Source organism: Peromyscus maniculatus, chromosome X (assembly GCF_049852395.1).
Source record: "Peromyscus maniculatus bairdii isolate BWxNUB_F1_BW_parent chromosome X, HU_Pman_BW_mat_3.1, whole genome shotgun sequence".
Lineage (NCBI taxonomy): Eukaryota > Metazoa > Chordata > Mammalia > Rodentia > Cricetidae > Peromyscus > Peromyscus maniculatus.
The window spans coordinates 51,767,956-51,786,399 of NC_134875.1; the positions used below are offsets into that span (position 1 = coordinate 51,767,956).

Genomic DNA, 18,444 nt, shown 5'->3' on the forward strand with positions numbered 1-18,444 from the left:
CCAAAATGCTGGGAATACAAGTGTGGCCCGCTGAGCCTTGTAGCATCTTCATTTTTTAACAAGATTTGGAAAATACAGTGGATGTGAATTTTCAAAGGGACAATTAAAAATATGGCCCTTTGCCTTTTAGGGATAATGAGGTACTGCCGCTCTAGATCCACAGACACTCTAAGCACTTCTTCAAAGCTCATGAAATTGATCTTCTTTGAGGACCAGAGTTCAAAGCCTTAAAAAGACAAATCCAATTATCATGTAACAAACTTATTTTGCTGAATCTATGTCAGTTAGGCTGTATCATCTTTCTCATTAGTTTGTTCTCTTATATTATTCAATGCAAACAGATTTGGCAGTCTATAACATTATCTTTAAGATCAATATCAATGCACGAATTTATATTGTCTTATGAAAGTTGTGGCGCTATCTCGTTTTCTATCTGAAGTTTCACTGTAATGATTCTGCACTTTAGAAAGTGCTAGATTTAAGAAGCGAAACATGAGTTGGATATCTCGGGTAATCAAATCAGTGCCAATGAGTAAAACTACAACTAACTCCTTTATGGACCAGTGATACAGAAGACAGTCAGTACCCCCAATTTCATTCTAATTATTTTTGAGTGTCTATACATAGGCCAGGCACTGTGTTAGGCTGTGGGGCTACAGTAAATAACAAAAACACAGCCCCTGTCTTGGGAATAGTAATAATAAAATAAGATGTAGCAACTCTTTTTTTTTTTTATTAATTATTTGTGTATGTAGTGGTGGTGGTTAGGTGCCTACAGAGGCCAAAAGAGAGTGTCAGATCCCCTGGCAAGTTGGAGCTAAAGGTAGTTGTGACCCACCCAACATGCATGCTGGGAACCAAACTTATGTCTTCTAGAAGAGCAAGTGTTCATAACCACCAAACCATCTCTTTAACCCTTGTAACAACTCTTACCACTATTACTGAATGTCATCCAACTAAAATATTAATCACAATGGCCTCTAGCCTAAACACTATTGAGGACATTTCTTTTATGTTTAGTATTTACATTGCACACAAATTAGATACAGGTTCATGGTAATAGCTGACCGCTTTCATTTATTTTTAAAATGTAATGATATTAGGATTCTAGCCTAATCTTATTTACTTATAAACACAACCTCATTAAACAAGTATTTCTAGATTACTAAGGACATAGTAAGTTCTGTGTTTCTGGACCTTATTAACTTGCCTCGATACTAATATGTCAAAATGTATAATAAGCTATGATAAATTTTTATAACATATAGAATATTCTAAGCACAATGACAGCATATTCACAAGACCTTGGCATTGCAATATAAAACATGAGGAGATGAGCAAAAACAGCACTCTTTTAATATCAGGAAAGCACAAGAATTCACCAAGAGTAAATCACCAATAAGGGCACTGAAGTCCAAAGTCATGTTGTAAAACTAAGCTCACATCAATGCTGTCCAGACATCCCGACACTGCAATGGAGTCAGCATCGAGAATGGACAAAGTCAATTGTGAGGGGTTCCAATGCAGTCAACAATCCCCCATTAGCAAGACCTGGAAACAATCACATCTCCCTTGGAAAATTCACTTTGTCCAAGTGGCTTTCAGAGACTTAGTTTTCCTTTATAGCATAAACTTCTAGGGCAGTCGGGGAAGACAACTATTTCAGTCAGGAATACCAAAGCTCATAAGAACGAAGATCTAAGAAGTACTTTTGTAAGGGAGAAAATACAGAACTGTGGAGAGTATAGAAAGTTGCTCTATTTCTATGGACTCTCAAATATTTCAGCTGTAGGTTTGGAGGGCTCTGTGATACCAGAGAACTAGTGAATGGATCCATTTGGATATAACACAAAACTATCTCTGGAAGATGGAGTGAGTCTTCAGAAACAGCATATTAAAGATAGTGGGGAAATAGCAGCAACTCTGCAGAAGAGGTCATAGCTGAATAATTTGTGCAAGACCTATCACATTTACAAGTAACAATTCTCATAACTGTTTTGAAAACATCTAGTCCTATCTTAACTATTCTGGTTTCCACTAGTGGTTATGTTTAGTATATCATTAAGAACCCAAGAACTAGATTCCCAATTCTCCAATTTTCTGATCTTAGGACACTTACATGATTTAAAGTTACTTATGTTTTCAAAGAACCTTTGTTTATTTAGGTTATTTCTAGTGACATACCATAATAGAAGTTAATACTAAGGAATTTAAAAAATATTTATTCATTCATTTAAAGTCATCATAAACATATAACAAAATTGTATTAGAATAAATATTATTTCTCCAAAATATAGTAAAGAATAGTGGTATTATTTATCATTTAAGCAAACCTCTTTAATGGCTGACTTATTACAAGGAAATTCATAGCAGCTGGAAATTCACATATGCTTTTGTATTAGTACAATCGTGAGATTTTAGTGGAGGCATATAAATTTTTACTCACAGAAACGATGAAACTAGGACTAAGTGTTGCTTTAATAGTATATTCAGATAATTCTATATACGCACTCGGATCCTACACCCAAACTGAATTCTTTATTAGGTATAAGGTATAATTTAAAACTATCAATGAACCCTCCCTACTTGGTTAAATGGAAATCCACCGGTTTGCCTTGCTATTGAATGGATCTTTTATTTATCCACACCTCTCCATCCCGTATGTGTAGGTGTGTGTGTGTGTGTGTGTGTGTGTGTGTGTGTGTGTGTGTGTGCATGTTCCTGTTCCCATGGGGGACTCCTGTATAGGTATGTGGGTACATGTCCATGTTTGTGGCCCATGGAGACCAGAAGTCAATCTAAGGTGTCATTCCCCAGAAGCCATCCACCCTGGTTTTTCAGACAAGATCTTTCACTGGTCTCGATCTCACTAAGAGGTTAGCTTGGCTGGCCAGCAAGCCCCATGGATCCACCTGTCTCAACCTCCCAGGTACTGGAATTGTAGTCCTGGTACTGTAAATGTGCAGAATTGTACCCAGTTTTGTCATGAGTTCTGGGGCAAGCACTTAATCAACTGGGCTGCTGCGGGCCGCAGGAATATATCATAAGAACTCAGCTGGTTATGGCAAAGTCACTACCTGGAGGAATCAGGGAATTCCTCCAGAGGAAGCCAAATCCCAAGGAGTTTTTGGTGTTACTTGGCTTGTTATATATCAGTTGTCTTCTGTTATGAAAATCATGTGTGCCTTCATAGTTTTCCCAATTGACTTTTCCCTAAGAAGGGCTAACAGTGTAGACTGAGCACTCTCTGGACATACACATTCCAGGTATTTGGAGAACAGCCTCAGGAAAGGCTTTCTCTGGAATCAGATTATCTATCTCCCTTGGCCACTTTCAAGGACTACAGGAAACACTACCCAGGTGGGCACCCATTGTTAGTCCCAGGTGGATTAACAATGATAACAGCCCACATGCAAGTCTCCTGACTTACGGTAAATTCCACAAGGAGACACCGCCTAGGAGAGGTGGACGTTAAGTAATAGCTTTACACAATTTAGCTCGGACACTCCCTTTATATACCGAGACTTCCAGGGCACGGGAGGAGAAGAGAGAAGAGAATGGAAGAACTAGATGGGTAAGAACTTGAGAGGAACGAACTGAGATGGGGAAGAACTAGATTGAAGGACTAGAAGAGAGGACAAGAGGAACGAGATGGAAGATGAGGAAGAGCCAGATGGGGAAGAACAAGATGAGGAAGAGCCAGATGAGAGAGAAGGAGATGGGAGAGGAGCTGATAGGAGAAAGAACTAGATAGATGAGAACTTAGAAGGGACAGAACTAGATGAAGGAATTAAGATAGAACATAGAGGGGATCACAGACAAGTGTAGAGAGAAATCAGGCTAAAGATGACCTAAATATGAGAGCAGAATATAAGCTTGTAACTGTCACAGAATAATAAAGTATATGGACTAAGGAGTTTCGTGTACATAGATTCATTTCTTCCCATTAAAGATTAATTATCAGCTGGTTGTAGATTCTTCCCGGACCCTGGGAGGGGACTATCGAGGGGCTGAACCCCCCTAGTCCCCAATACTGGGCTATATCCTCAGCTTCATTTGTCCATTTTAATATTGTGCACTAATAATCATCTGGAAAGTCTTGTTTCACTGGATTATACAGATATAAATGATAACTCACACATAGAAGTCTACACACATAAAAAAGTAAATCAGTTATTAATATCAATTCTGATGGTATCAGAAAAGTCAAAATATCAGGAAGTTATCAAGTTCAAATGATGGGTAGATTTTATATTCCAATTTTGCCTGAAAACTTAAAATTATATCACTGGCATCAAATACTGTCAGTGGTTTTCCTTGAAATGACAGGTGCAGTTTTCGTTTTTGAGAGAAGGTCTTCCAAATATTTAGCTCTGAAGAGCTCCTGTTTGTCAGTAGGCTGTCAAGTTCAAAAGAGGTATTGGAAGAGAATAGCTGGTTCAGCTGACAGCTCTACCCCACATTGCTTTCCTTCAAACACAACACTCCATTGTGCTGCAAGCTGCTTCATGCCTACTTCACATCTCACCACACAGAAATACAACTATATGTAAGTGATAGAGGAGAGATTTCTAAAAACTAGTTATTTTATTCATTCATCGGGATATTCTTTAAGTGACCTTCAGTTTTATTTTTAGTTCTTAAATAATATTTCTATTAATTGCTTGGGACTTCGTATAGTGTATTTTGATCATATCTACTACTCTCCTCCAACTCCACCCAAGTCCATCTCTACCTCCCTATCCATCCAACTTCAGGTTCTCTCTTTTTAAAAAACCCCATCAAGTTCAGAATCTCATGGGAACAGTTGATGGCACAGGGCAGAACAACTACTGACTTAAGATATTAGAATGATAGTCTGCTGAGCATTAATAAAAAGGTAACTAGATAGAAGTCATAAGGATTTCAGAGAAAGAAAATCCCTACATGGGAACATTTGATATTTTTGGCTTCATATTGATCAGCTTTGTTTTCCTACATTATGAAGTCTTAGAAAGGAGAATTTATGAGCAAAACATTTGGGTGCAGAATACAGCCACAACCTAGACTTACAACCTTACCCTTCAGCTGGAACATAGCCTTCCAGCACTTGCCATGCTACTCCCAATCTTTTAGGCCAAATGGAACTAATTTAAGTACATATAGAAGAGAGAGATGTGCTTTGTGTCTTAAATGGTGCCCAACTCTAGACATCAGCCAGTGTTAATATTGTGTAGGCCTGAAATTCCTAAGTTGACATTTGAGAGCTAGACTATGTCATTTAGATTTACACACTGCTGTGACAAAATACCTAAGACAACTTTCAAAAAGGAAAGGACTATTTTGGCTAAAAATTTCAGTGGGTTTAATTCATGATTATATAGGCTGGGAACTTGGCCTATTTGCTTTGGACATGTGGCAAGGTCGAACACTAGCATGGGGAGTGTGTGACAGAACAAAGCTACTTACCACAAGACCATGAGAAAGAGAGATCAGAGGAAAGGACAAGGTCCCAATATTCCCTTCAAGGGCCCATTCCCTTTATTTCATTAGGCTCATGTCTAGAAGATGTACCACCTCCCAGGAATGACACAGGCTGGAGACCAAACCTTTAACACATGTTTCCTTGAGAGACATTCCAGATCCAAAGTGTAACACTGACTAAACTATTATTGACCAGGTTAAAATTCAACACAGCCTGAAACTATGAACTCCATGGAAAGAAACAATGACATTGCAATTTATGTCTATATATTACTCAATTAAACCTCTACTCCTGTCACATCCAACCTACAGGAGGTTCAAACTTTTGCTGGTTTTGGAATCTCTTTTGCATCCTCTTCAGTAATAGTTTGGAACAGGGAGATTTGATTGGAAATTGTATTATCATTATAGTTAGAAAGAATATTGTGTTGAGAGATAAAGTCTTCATTTTGACTTGGACACAAGAACTCAAAGGTATAAAACTTATACACCCAAAGGAATATTAATTAGACTTTTATAAATTAAAGGAGATTCTATAATGCCTCTGCATAACTTCCATTATGATATAGGTACCCCAATGTCATAAATATGAATACCTCAGTATATTGGGTTTCTTCTTGTATAAAGTATCACATGGCTAGCTTCTATATTATACCCCCACAGATAATTTAAAAAATCATATTTTTATCCTTTCATAATAAATTGCTTCTAAGACTCATTAAAGAAACAAGCATTGTCTGTACATATCTACACTGAACTGTCATCAGCATGATCTAAAAGGTACAAACCACATACATAAATGTTTGTCACATTTGAAGCATTATGTCCTTTCCATAATGAGTTGAGGTAACTCTACTGGTTTAGTTGCCTGTAAATTGACGAGACTTTTGATGTGGTTAAAATTATGAGGGCAACATTAAAAAATAATGGGAGAAGTTGTCAAGTGCATGCTTGTCAGAACTCCCAAATTGTATTTCAGATGTTTAGTATTTGGGAGGTAAAAAGGAAGTCTATAGATAAAGAAGCTCAGCAACAACACATTAAATAAAGTTGAATCAAGTTTCCTAGCATGTTAGAGGCTCTGAGAAATGCTACAGTGATGTGCATTGCTAGTCTCCAAGACTGGGCTATAGATTAGGTGAAAGAAAAATTAAGCTTTCCTTTTAATGTATTAAAATGTGCACCTAATTCTTTATCTATATTTATCCATCATAATAAACCTATAATGTAGACATAATTATTATTCTCCACTCTACATGGGTAGAAATCAAGTTTTAAAGTGATTAATTTGGCAAAGCTCACAAAGCTATTACAGGAGATAAATGAACTGGGAATCATATCAAAATCCATCTGATTCCTAAATCCCTTCCCATTACCTCTGTGCCAGAAAAAGGGCCAGGAACATTTCTGTTGATGAAGTGTAATCTCTTAATATTAAGGTTTTGTTCTTACTTTTAAAAAAATGGAAATGCATAGAAGGAATGGAAGGTGTGACGGTTGTTCCTATATTCCATTTCTGTTTTATTTGGTAGGTTTTTCATTTTTTTTTCTTATTGCGCTGGAGATCAAATTGGAGACCTGAATATGATAGGCAAGTGTTCTACCCCTGAGTTATGTCCATAGTTGTCATTGTTTTATACCGAGACAGGGTCTCGCCATGTAGCCCAGGCTGACACCACACTCCTAAGTATTACAACAACAGACATTTGCCACCATGCCTGGACTCACTTCTTCATTATGCATTTTCCTATAATTTTTTTAGAAACTACCCAGAAAAAAAATAGCAGTATGGGTGCCTCTGCTCTTTTCTTCTTTTTGCATGTAAAACAATTACAGATTTCAAAGTATGATATTGAACAACTAAAACAGCCAGTGGAAAAGTACTATGTTTCAAACTAATAAAAAGGACTGTTAGCAAAAGTTCAAGAGAACTAACATTCTTCAATTGTTCAGTATGGGTTCAACACTTTATTATAGCATCAGGGAGACTAGGTATTACTAGGTCTCCTTCATGAGCAAGTAACTGAGGTTCAGGTTGCCAAAATGCCCCATTTTACATATTTACTCATGGGTAAAGCAGGAATTCATGCCAAGCAATCAAACTCAAGGACACCTGTTCTTGTACTGTAATATGTTATCTTCCATTTTCAAATGGAACACCTTCACCCTTGGTACCATAGATTAAAATAAAAAATAAAGCAGTCAAGTAGCTTTCCTTACTACCAAAGGTTATCTGTTGGCTTTCCTTACATTATTCAAGGTTAAGTCAATTTCTTTACCTTGTTAGTGAGGTTAACCAATAAACATCAGCCAAATAGAAGAGAAAATGCAGTGGTCTGAGGGTACTACTAAAATATTCCATCCAGGTGGAAAGATTGTTAAGACTCAGGGAGCAAATGACACTCAAAAGGCTCAGGCAATTAACAACTCCTAAGTCTCAGAAAATTCCTGAAACTTAACAAGATTCAAAAGAGCCCCCACAAAAGTTTCTGGGAAAACCTGAGGGAAGGAATAGAATATAAATACAATACATTATACAAAAAAATTAATGAAAAAATTCACTGTGGGGAGGATCTGGGAGGAGACAAGGGAGGGGAAACCATGATCAGAATATACTGTACAGAAAACTTTAATTTGAAACAAAAAAGTTTTAAAAATGAAAGAAAAAGCCCCCTCCCCCCAGTTATATAAGCACTAACTACTGTTGGAAAGACGTCTCCTGCTGGCTGAGCTGGCTGCAAGTCTTGCAGGGAGCTCCATGGGTGTAGCGTTCATGAGTTGTCACTCACACTTTTCAGTGATGCAGCTGCTTTGACCCATCCATACTCCTGTGAGCAATCCCAATAAACTCACTAGTTCACTAAGTTAGAATTGGGTGGAATTGTTTCTTGGTCAGCTCCTTATTTGGGATGAATAGATGCTTGTTCATGTGTTCCCAGGAAAAGACAAACAGTGGAGGATTACAGAAAGGAGGTGATAGGTTGTCTTTACATTGGCCAGTTCTGATACCTCATATCTCTTGCCTTCTTGTGAAAATGAAATACAATTGGTGAAAACCAAGAATTGGATGCAAACACTCTTTAGAAGAGTACTTTGGAAACAGTGTTGTAGATGGTTTGCTCATGGCTTTATGAATGAAAATCTCACCGAAAACCATTGCATTTTTTTCTAGTCTCTACCCAAATGACTATTTAAATCTTCTAAGAAGATAAAAGATGCACTTGTAAACCCGGTGACTAGCTAAAGCACAAGTCAAAATTAAGACATTTTTTAAAAGTTACTTAAGTACAGTGGCCGGAGAGATGGTTCAGCAGCTACAAGCACATGGTAGTTCACAACTATCTGTAACTCCAGTTCCAGGGGATCCAACACGTTCTCCTGGCCTATAAAGACACTACAGGCATATGGTGCACAGACATACATGTAAGCAAACACACATACACATAATATAAAAATCTTTAAAAAATTAAGAATACTGTGTTATTAGAATAAATAAATAATCTTCAGAGATCATCAAATATTAGAAAAACAAAATTTCTTCAGGGTGAACCACAGGGAAATGGTGAGGGAGAATCATGATCCATGTGACAAAAAAATTGAATACAATAAAATCCAAAGCAGCACATTGGAAGATTGTAGTAAGCTAAAGAGCAACAGGACGATCATTATAAGCAACAACAGAAACACTATTGGGTAATATTCTAAAGTTTATTTGTAAGCTAATTGTTTGGAACTAGACATAACACTTTTTTCCCACAGTGATGTTGCTAAAAGAAATTGGATTTTCAAAAGAGCACACAGATTAATGAATGTTAAAATGCTTTGAGGATTCAAACCTAAGAAAATAAAAATGATTACTTAACCTCAAATTAAATAAAAGTTTTTCAAAAGATCATATCATTATAATACCTAAAGCAAAGCAAACAAAAACATTTCAGATTTATCTTGAATGCTGGAATATGAGAAAGTGTATTTAATCAGGAGGATTATATAGCTGATTAGAGGTTTTGCAGCAATTATGCGGATGAGTATAACTTCACACTCAAGGTCATTATATATCATTATATATCAAGAGCACAGAGTTTTTACATAGTGATTAATTTCACTTCAAAAGAAGTACAGTCACCTAGCAGGAAGAAGGTAACAGAGGAAAGAGAGAGGAGAGTATAGGGGGAAGAGGGGAGACAGAGAGGGAGAGAGAAGCAGAAGAATGGGAACACACCTATATGTGCAACATGTAAGAGCTCTTAAGATAGAATTTACCAAACTTGTAAAGGTTGAGTATGGGGGTGGGCTAGAAAGTAGGGCACACTTTTTAAGAGGAAAGGAAATGATACCACAGCAAGCTATATAGTCAAGGAGTTCTTCTGTGAACCACAAACTGGTGGAGTTTCACACAGGGGAAAGGAATTTCAAGGGAAATTAAGAAGTAATTCAGTTTTAATGAGCCAAAATGGTCTATCCACCATTAATAAAGTATAAAACAAGAACACTAAGGGTCCTCACTGCTCTTACTCCAGTAAAAATTCTTTCCCCTTCCTAGAGTGACAAAAACTATCAGAGAACCTAGCGCTGCTGGGTGGAAATGGTCAACACTGAGTTCTTTAAACTAAGCACAAGGCTTCAAAGTATTGAATACAATGGATGCAGGTACAATGCACCAAGCCTTTTCTGGAAAAGAAAGAAAAATAAAAAGAAAGATGTGCTGTGTATGGTTCTATATGTACAAAGGGAGGCTACAAAAATTTAAATATAAAAGAAAATAGAAGCATTTCATAACAAAATAGGAAGACCCAAAACTTTTAAGTTCTTTAGAGTTGGAGTCTGATTTTTACATATGAAAAAAATCAATTAGTGTTTAGAAGAAGGATACAACCTAATAATCATATAACTGTATTCAAAAGGCCAAAAGCAATTCCTAAATTCTCAGTCTGTAAATCATTCTATAATCACATGTTCTTATTATACTGCAGTATTAATTCTTTCTTTAAGCTTTACCAAACTATTGGAGGATTGAGGTTTTCTTAAGAACAATTTTTCTGATTACAAAAGTAAAAATTATTCATACCAAGAAATCAGAGAATACAGAAAAACAAGGAAGAGGAAAATAACCTGTAATTTCACCACCAATGTTAATAATATGGTGTTATTTTCTTTTTAAATGCCAAGATAATGTTAATTGCAGGCAGCATTTGTCTAAGCCACTTCAGTGTTTTCTCTGAAATGGTAATGTCTAGCAAGATCATAAAGGCACAACCAATTTTAGTGCTGTCATCTTTCAGAAAAGGTCAAATTGAATAGAGTTAACTGGAAGTTGCAGATTGGTACCTAACTTGATTGTTCAAGTGTTAAAACCAAGTGATTCACAATTAGATTCTGAACCCAATAACCTCCAATTACATCTGGTTTCCCACTGCTCAACATGAATCACCAGACTCTGTCTAGCTAAAAAAAAATCAATATTGTAGTTAGTCTATTGGTAAATGCAAGCAGAACACATACCATGACGCACAGAAGGCCATATACAGCTGAAAACGAAGAGAGCAGGAAGAGGACAAGGAACAAAAGTCTCATCCAGAGCTGCAAAGTGGATATTGTAGAGCAGAGTGGAGCAACTGGGAACTGTCTTAGTACCCCTAAATCCCCCCCCACACACACACCATGTATTTGGTAATAAAATAACACCCTATGCCGGGCAGTGGTGGCACACACCTTTTTTCCCAGCAGTGCAGCAGAGACAGGCGGATCTCTGTGAGTTCGAGGCCAGCCTGGTCTATAGAACGAGTTCCAGTAGGGCCAGGGCTACACAGAGAAATCCTGTCTCAAAAATAAATAAATAATACCCTTCAAAATGTAGACGAGTATAATCACTATACTGCTTTTATGGGTGATTGGGCTATCACATACTACAAGGGGACCATCTCTCAAGCGGCACAATTAGTAATTATGGTACATCAAAGTTTTTTTACATTGGGCTATTCTATTATCTTCTGGGATTTGATATTATTTCATTTTGTTGAGTTAGGTGCAGGTTGCACAAGGGCTTTCATGTGTGAATAATGCATTGAGCTATGAGCTTATGATTTATGTACCTTTTTAGTATGTATGCTATACTTCACTAAAATTTATAAATTTTCATACTCCTTTTTCCAGTGCTAGATCTCCAACCCAGTACAATCCTCTCTGAAAATACAAGGCACCCCATCAAAGTTTGGAAAAACTCCAGTGATGTTTTACAGTTGGGTGGACAGAAATTTTTTTAAAGCTACTTCAATCAATGAGGCACAACTTCATCAAGCCAAAGGGAGCTGGGAGAAAATCTCCACTGTAAAAAAGACATCATTTATAGGAATATTGAGAGGAGGATAACTAAAGTACAAATGCTGAGCAAATCCTTCAAAGGTGGCTAAGGATATAACTCAGTTGGCAGACAGCCTGCCTAGCATGCACAAAGCCTTGGGTTTCATCCTCTGCACCCACTGAGCTTGGTGGCACACCCCTGTAACCTAATCACCCTGGTGGTGAAGGCTGGAGGATCAGTATTTCAAGGTCATCATGGGTTCTGATGTTGAAGGTTGGCTTGGGATACACCATACCCTGTCTCAGGAAAAGAAAGTATTTCAAAAGAACAAAGTCATAACATACAATGCACATGGGGTAGTAGAAAGCACTTTTGAATTAGTGAGTCTATCTTTCTGTAAACATTTCTGGGGAACATATTTTTGTTTGAACCCATGTAAATCATACTGTTCTTCATCCCACCATTGCACTTCCTTCCTGACAGCTAATGGGAGAGAGGTTCAGTCCCTTTCATTGTCAATTGCCATGACCTTCAACGAGAAGAGAACTTGCTTCTCAATTTTACCCACACAAGGAAAATTTGTGATTAAAAGCATTGAGTTTTGATACAGGGCTGTAATTGTACACAGTACATATGTAGAATTAAAAAAATAATATATACTTAGGAAAGGAAAATTATGGTTAAAACACTAAATGGGTTGTATATGTTATTTTAATATGACAAATGGGTTTTCCTACAAACCTGTATGCCTTTTAAAATTTTTTCTGAATATTACTACCATGACATTAATTATAATAAATTAACTACTATGGTAAAAGTAAAATAAAAAGCTATACCCACACACAGAAAATTACATAAGAAAGACTATTAATGGTGTTTACTTCTAGGCTAGGGAATGTTAAATAATTTTCTTTTTACATTTTACCTATACTTAGCTCTGTAATCAGAAAATAACAAAGAAAATGTATGTATGTACTATGCATACTCCATTCCTATATTGCAATTCAGTGCTTTTAATTGCAAATTTTCATCATTTTAGAAGTGGGAACAGAGAGGTTCAGTGTGACATTGTATATGTGATAACACATATTTTCCAGAGGTAAAGGGGCTAAAGTCCTTCTTTATGTGCACAGAAAACAATGTGCTCATCTAGCTGCATTTCCTTTTGTAAAGGTGGGATCATTTTATGCTGGGAAATTCCAAGTTCAACATGTTCAATGGAAGCATTTTAATTGGAGACACAAGTTGAAGGCTGGCACAAATAGTTTTTTAACCATTCAAAAACAGCATAGGGTAAGCACAGCGTAAAAACTCCTATGTGCCATTATTTTCTTGTTACTTGGGTAATTTTGTTAAAAAACCCATCGAGTTTAGTCATTATGTTGGTCACTATAGAAACTAAGGAGCCTGTAGTTCGAAGTATTTCTCTACTCTTATCATATAGTCTCCCTGCTATGAAATCCTAAATCCTTTAACAGAGTATGCTACTCTATTTTGCATATGCAGACAAGGAACACAGTTAGTTATGCTCAATAAAATGAAGTCCAGTTTCTAGTCCTAAGACACTGATCTAGCGGATCTTATGACCCTCTAGCATTTGACTTCTTGGGTGTTTAGGACGATTCAAAAAGCATTTTGTTTTTGTTTTTCAAGACAGGGTTTCTCTGTGTAACATTCCTGGTTGTCCTGGAACTCACTCCGTGGACCAAGCTGACCTTGAACTCACTGAGATCTGCCTGCTTCTGCCTCCCAAGTGCTGGGATTAAAGGTGTGCGCCACCACGTGGCTGAAAAAGCATTTCTATAAAGCACATCAAGAAGAAAGGTTCCCCTGAGGAATCTAAAGATTAGAAAATATTAAAATGACTACCACCTAGTAGAAAGGCAAAATATGTAAACAAATAACAACAGGCAACAGGCAGAAAGGATGAGGAGAGAACAAGTGCTGTTTAAAGACAAGTTACTTGTTTCAGGTGTGTGCTATAGCAGGCAAAGGGAAAAATTGTATAGCGCCACCACAACTGAACCTCAGATATGTGTGTAACTACTGTGTGTTAATTAAAAATGAAACTGGCTGGCTTGGTGGCCCACGCCTGGAATCCCAACACTCAAGAGGCAGAAGCAGGGGGATCTCTGTGAGTTTGAGGCCAGCCTCACCTATCCATCTAATTTCAGACTTCTCAGGCCTACATGGTGAGACCCTGTCTCAAATAAGTAAACAAGCTAAACAGTTTTTAAAGACAACATATTCTAAACAATAAGGAAGCATCTGTGCTGAAATTTGAAGGATGGGTGGGTTTCTGAGCTGCAGAGTCAGAAGAATAATAGCAGAAGTACACTCATCTAGCAGGTTCGAGAGCTTGCTGATGACTGGAGTTGGATCCCCAGGCCCCAGGGTGAAGGAGAGAATCGACCCCCGGGAGGTTGTCCTCTTTCACCATATACCCACAATAATTTTAAAAATGATTAAAAATGACCATTTAAACAAATAATACTAGGAAAGGATAGAGTACATTTTGGTATCAAAGAGAAGAGGAATATAAGGTTTTTAAAGCACTTTGGGACCAATTTATTAAGTTGTGTATGCTATGCGAGTAATGAATTGTAAAATGTATAAGCAATGGCATTTCTGTGATCAGAGCCGTGCTCTGGTAGCAACATGGAAGAACTGTCTGCAGGAAGAAAGTGACTGGAAGCAAGGAGACCAATCAGAAAGCTAACTGCTGTTCTCCAAGAGAAGACATGGCAACTGAAAGGAGGGTATTAATTATCGCAAGAGAGAAGGGGACTGTGTGACAGTATTTAAAGTGATAGCATCAACTTGATGCCACAGCTGTTCGTGAGAGAGCCGGGAGCTGTGGGGCAGAGTGCAATGGAAAAGATGTGGTAGGTGAACTGGCTGATAAAACAGGGAAGCAAGAGACTGGGAGAAGTACTGCAGAGGTATGAAGGGCACATCTGGAAATGGCAGCGGTATTGCACACTGGCAAATCATCACCACCTCCAATCAACTTATTCTACTGGGAAAGTTACTATTTTAGAAGAAAAGAAAAAATGAGTCAAGCAGGGATTGGGATAGGGATAAATCAGTAGAAAACAGTTTTTCAGGGTCAGCCCTGGTGGCACATGCCTTTAATCCCAGCACTAGGGAGGCAGAGGCAGGCGGATCTCTGTGAGTTCAAGGCCAACCTGGTCTACTGAGTGAGTCTGCTCAAACAAACAAACAAACAGGATTTCAAAGTCCTTTTTGAATGGAATAAAAAAAATGGTAGCTTAACTGAGAAGAAGCTATTAAAGAAAAGAATTTCAAAGCTTGGAAGATGAAAAGTTTTTCCTTGTGAAAAAACAATTCTACCTGATCTCCTCCATGCCTAGAGGGTTTAAGCTGAGATTGTGAGTTATGTGGACTTTGAAGTACTGGAGGCTGCTCATTTTCACATTTTCTCCTCTAAACATAGGATTCCATTTTCATTTTATAAAATACATTTAACTAGCTTACTGGGATTAAAAAGAACATTTCATCAACACTATCTAATTTAATCTGAGCAACCTCATGAGGCTTTTTAAAAGTTTTTTTAATGCCGATCATAGATAAGAGAGAAAGCAGAAGTAAAGGAACTGCCCTAGAGATTAGAAATAGTAAGTGGCAGGCCCCCATTCTCTTAACGAATGTACTGCACTATCATTCAACAAAGTATACAAGCAACTTTTATAGACTGAACTGTTTAATGAAAGAGCACCCAATCATTAACTTACACTGTTTAGTTCATTCATTTTCTTTTAAATAAAGCCCTCAGGAACAAGGTTTCTCCTGTCACCTCTTTGCGTATGTTTCAAGTTCTCGTAAATGTGTCACAGACGATGAAGGCTGTAGCTCCACATGGGCCTTTCAATACATTCATGCCTGCTCATCTTGAGGCAAGGACAACTGTACAAGCCAGGACACAGATCACTTCGACCCGTAGGCTGTGCTCAATTAGACAGCAGGCATGGCTTAGGCCCATCTGCTTGATCTGAGAAAGAACAGTAAGTTGTGCAATACAGAAAGCATGCTTCACATACTTCATCGTGAAAATCTCCATTTCAGATGGCTTCAGTGCTTACTCTCAATTCTGGCTGCTTCTCATCTGATTTTCATATCTGAAGTGACTCTGAAAAATTAAACTTTGCTAGCAAATTTTCCTCAGAATTTTTATCCAGATTTCTGGATCAATTTGGTTGACATCTATATATTCAGGCATTTCCACAGCAAGCTATTACTTCACATGTGTCCTTTTTATCTATGTGAAGCAGGGTTTTCTGAATAGCTTGTACCCAAAATAAAATACATACATAAATTGCATGGGTTAATAGTAGACTACGTTTTGTGGGTTTGTTTGTCTGTTTTTTTGAGGCAGGCTTTCTCGGTAGAGCCTTGGTTGGCCTTGAACTCTGTTTGGGATTAAAGGTGTGTACCACCATGCCCAGCTAACAGTAGACTACCTTTTTGTGAAATTTTGTAATCTATTAAGAAAATTGCTTCATTGCCTTAATTGATTGCTCACATATTGTGGAATTTCTCTCAAAATAAATAAATAAATGAATGAATAAATAATCATCAAGTAATGGTTCTGCCAGGCATGATAACGGCCTGTAATCCCGGCGCTTGGGTGGCTGAAGCAGTAGGATCAGGAGTTTGAAAGGCCAACAGACTCTCATTGGATTATAGAGTGATTTGGAAGCAGCCTTGGGCTAGACAGTGAGATCTGTCGCCTCCAAAACAAACAAGTAAACAACACAAAAGCAGTGGTTTGAAACCACTTGTTTCAATCACTTGAAACAATGTATGTTTAAGGTTTTATGGTTTTGATAGTGGAGAGCATAAATACTGTGTACAAATTCAGAGGACAAATGATTCAAGTGTACCCCTTTGACAGTCTGAAGATGGAGGTTGTAAACAAAGAAGACAGCAATGGCTTTTCCACATTTGGTGGCCCCTGGGTAACCCATAATGAATTAACATGGAAACTTCAGTCCTACCTATCTATCCACCACTAGGATCCAAGGAATTTTTTAAACCAAATGTTCAAAAGAAGCCCTAGATTTGTTCTCGGGAGAGAGAAATGCAAACAGCAAAGTACTTTCCCAATACTCAAATCAAATGTGAATACAGTGGCTTCTCTCTATGTTGAAAAGTAGCTTCCCTAGAAGTTCAAAAGAGAAATGTCTTTCTATGCCTCAAAAGAATTTGGTTAGCTTGTTGGGTAGCTAACAGCACTACCTACCTGTTCTACCATTGATTTGGATAATAAAAAGCTTTCAAAGTATCCAAATCATACATTGCCCTTGTAACTTACTTTATTCATATTTGAGATCCTGAAACACAATAGACCTAATCAGATTTTCAGGCTATCCATGTCTTCAAATTGGTAGCTGAATAATTATACATTTGCGAATTCATTTTTTGCTTCTTTTTATCATTAATCTATTATACAACTAACATTTATGGCTGTTTATCAGAAACATAAATATCATCTTCATTTTACAGATAGGGAAACCAAGACTCAGTAAGGTTAAATAATCTGTCCAAGGTCACAAAACTATTGTGTTTTAAACCCAGAATTGGATTGCCAATCTTGACTGTTTTTCCTCCTACACTATGGTGCCTGTCAATGTGGAAAGCCTAGCACATAGTAGGAGCTCAACAAAAGTTAATTTGTCTCCTAAAACTATCAGATAAATATCCTCAGCAGGAGTATAGTAGCTTAATGAGGAACTCTCTAAAATAAAATATATTATTCAACTGGAATTCATTCATGCAAATGAACCTCATTTGGAGAAGACTAAGTCAAATCCTTGTAAAATCAGATAGCCAAATAAAGACTTTACATTTTCCTAAGCCTCATTATTCAACTTTAGTAGCCCTTAAAATGTAATTGCATTCTAATCAATGTATTATCTAGGAAGGATGCAGTTTGCTCCCTTAATCAATATACTAAATCTAAGAACTGCAGCATTTTAGAGCTGATCCAGACCATAGTGTTCTCTCATCTCAGCTGTATCTCTGCATGCTCTGCCAACTCGGTGCCCACCCTCTACACCTACAGTGGACCTGTAACTTGTACAAGGTCACCAAGCTGAGCCAAGCAAAGGGGCTTAGAGGAACTCAAATCTCTGGAGTTCCAGTTCAGTGCTCTCTCCATTATACCACACATCCACTCAATGCAAGTGCTCTCCAGGCAAGGCCAGTGGTACTACTGTAAGCAAAACACAAATTCTCACGCAGTTAAATAACTAAATTCCTTTATTCAGGGACTCCTAAAGAATTCTCCCTGTTAACCTTTATTTAGTTGCACTGTCCTAGACTCATGAAGGTTTTATTTCATTTTACTCTGGAGGCAAACCTGTGGATAATCGGTTTCTTATTATCCTGTCTTATTGGACTGATGAGAGTACCAAGACTCAGAGTTCAGATAAGTTGCCCAAGGTCACAGGACTAGTAAGCACCAGAGCAGAAATTTGAGTCAAGGTCTGTGACTCTAGGCCCGGCTCCTAACAGCCAACATTGTTACTGGTCTCTTCCATTTTCTCTTCTGCTCTTTTTTCTCTTTGTCCTTCAGGGCCTGGGATCACAAATCACAAAAGGGAGGTTTCTGGAAGTGCCGCTGAAGGGGGTAAAACATTCTCCCCCCCCGACCCCCC

At 37.6% G+C, this 18,444-nt stretch overlaps 1 protein-coding gene across 2 annotated transcripts in view; it reads right to left on the reverse strand.

Moving 5' to 3' along the window:
* Rnf128 (ring finger protein 128) overlaps positions 1 to 18,444 on the reverse strand; it is a 111,576-nt gene that overhangs the window by 35,052 nt on the left and 58,080 nt on the right. The window lies entirely within an intron of this gene.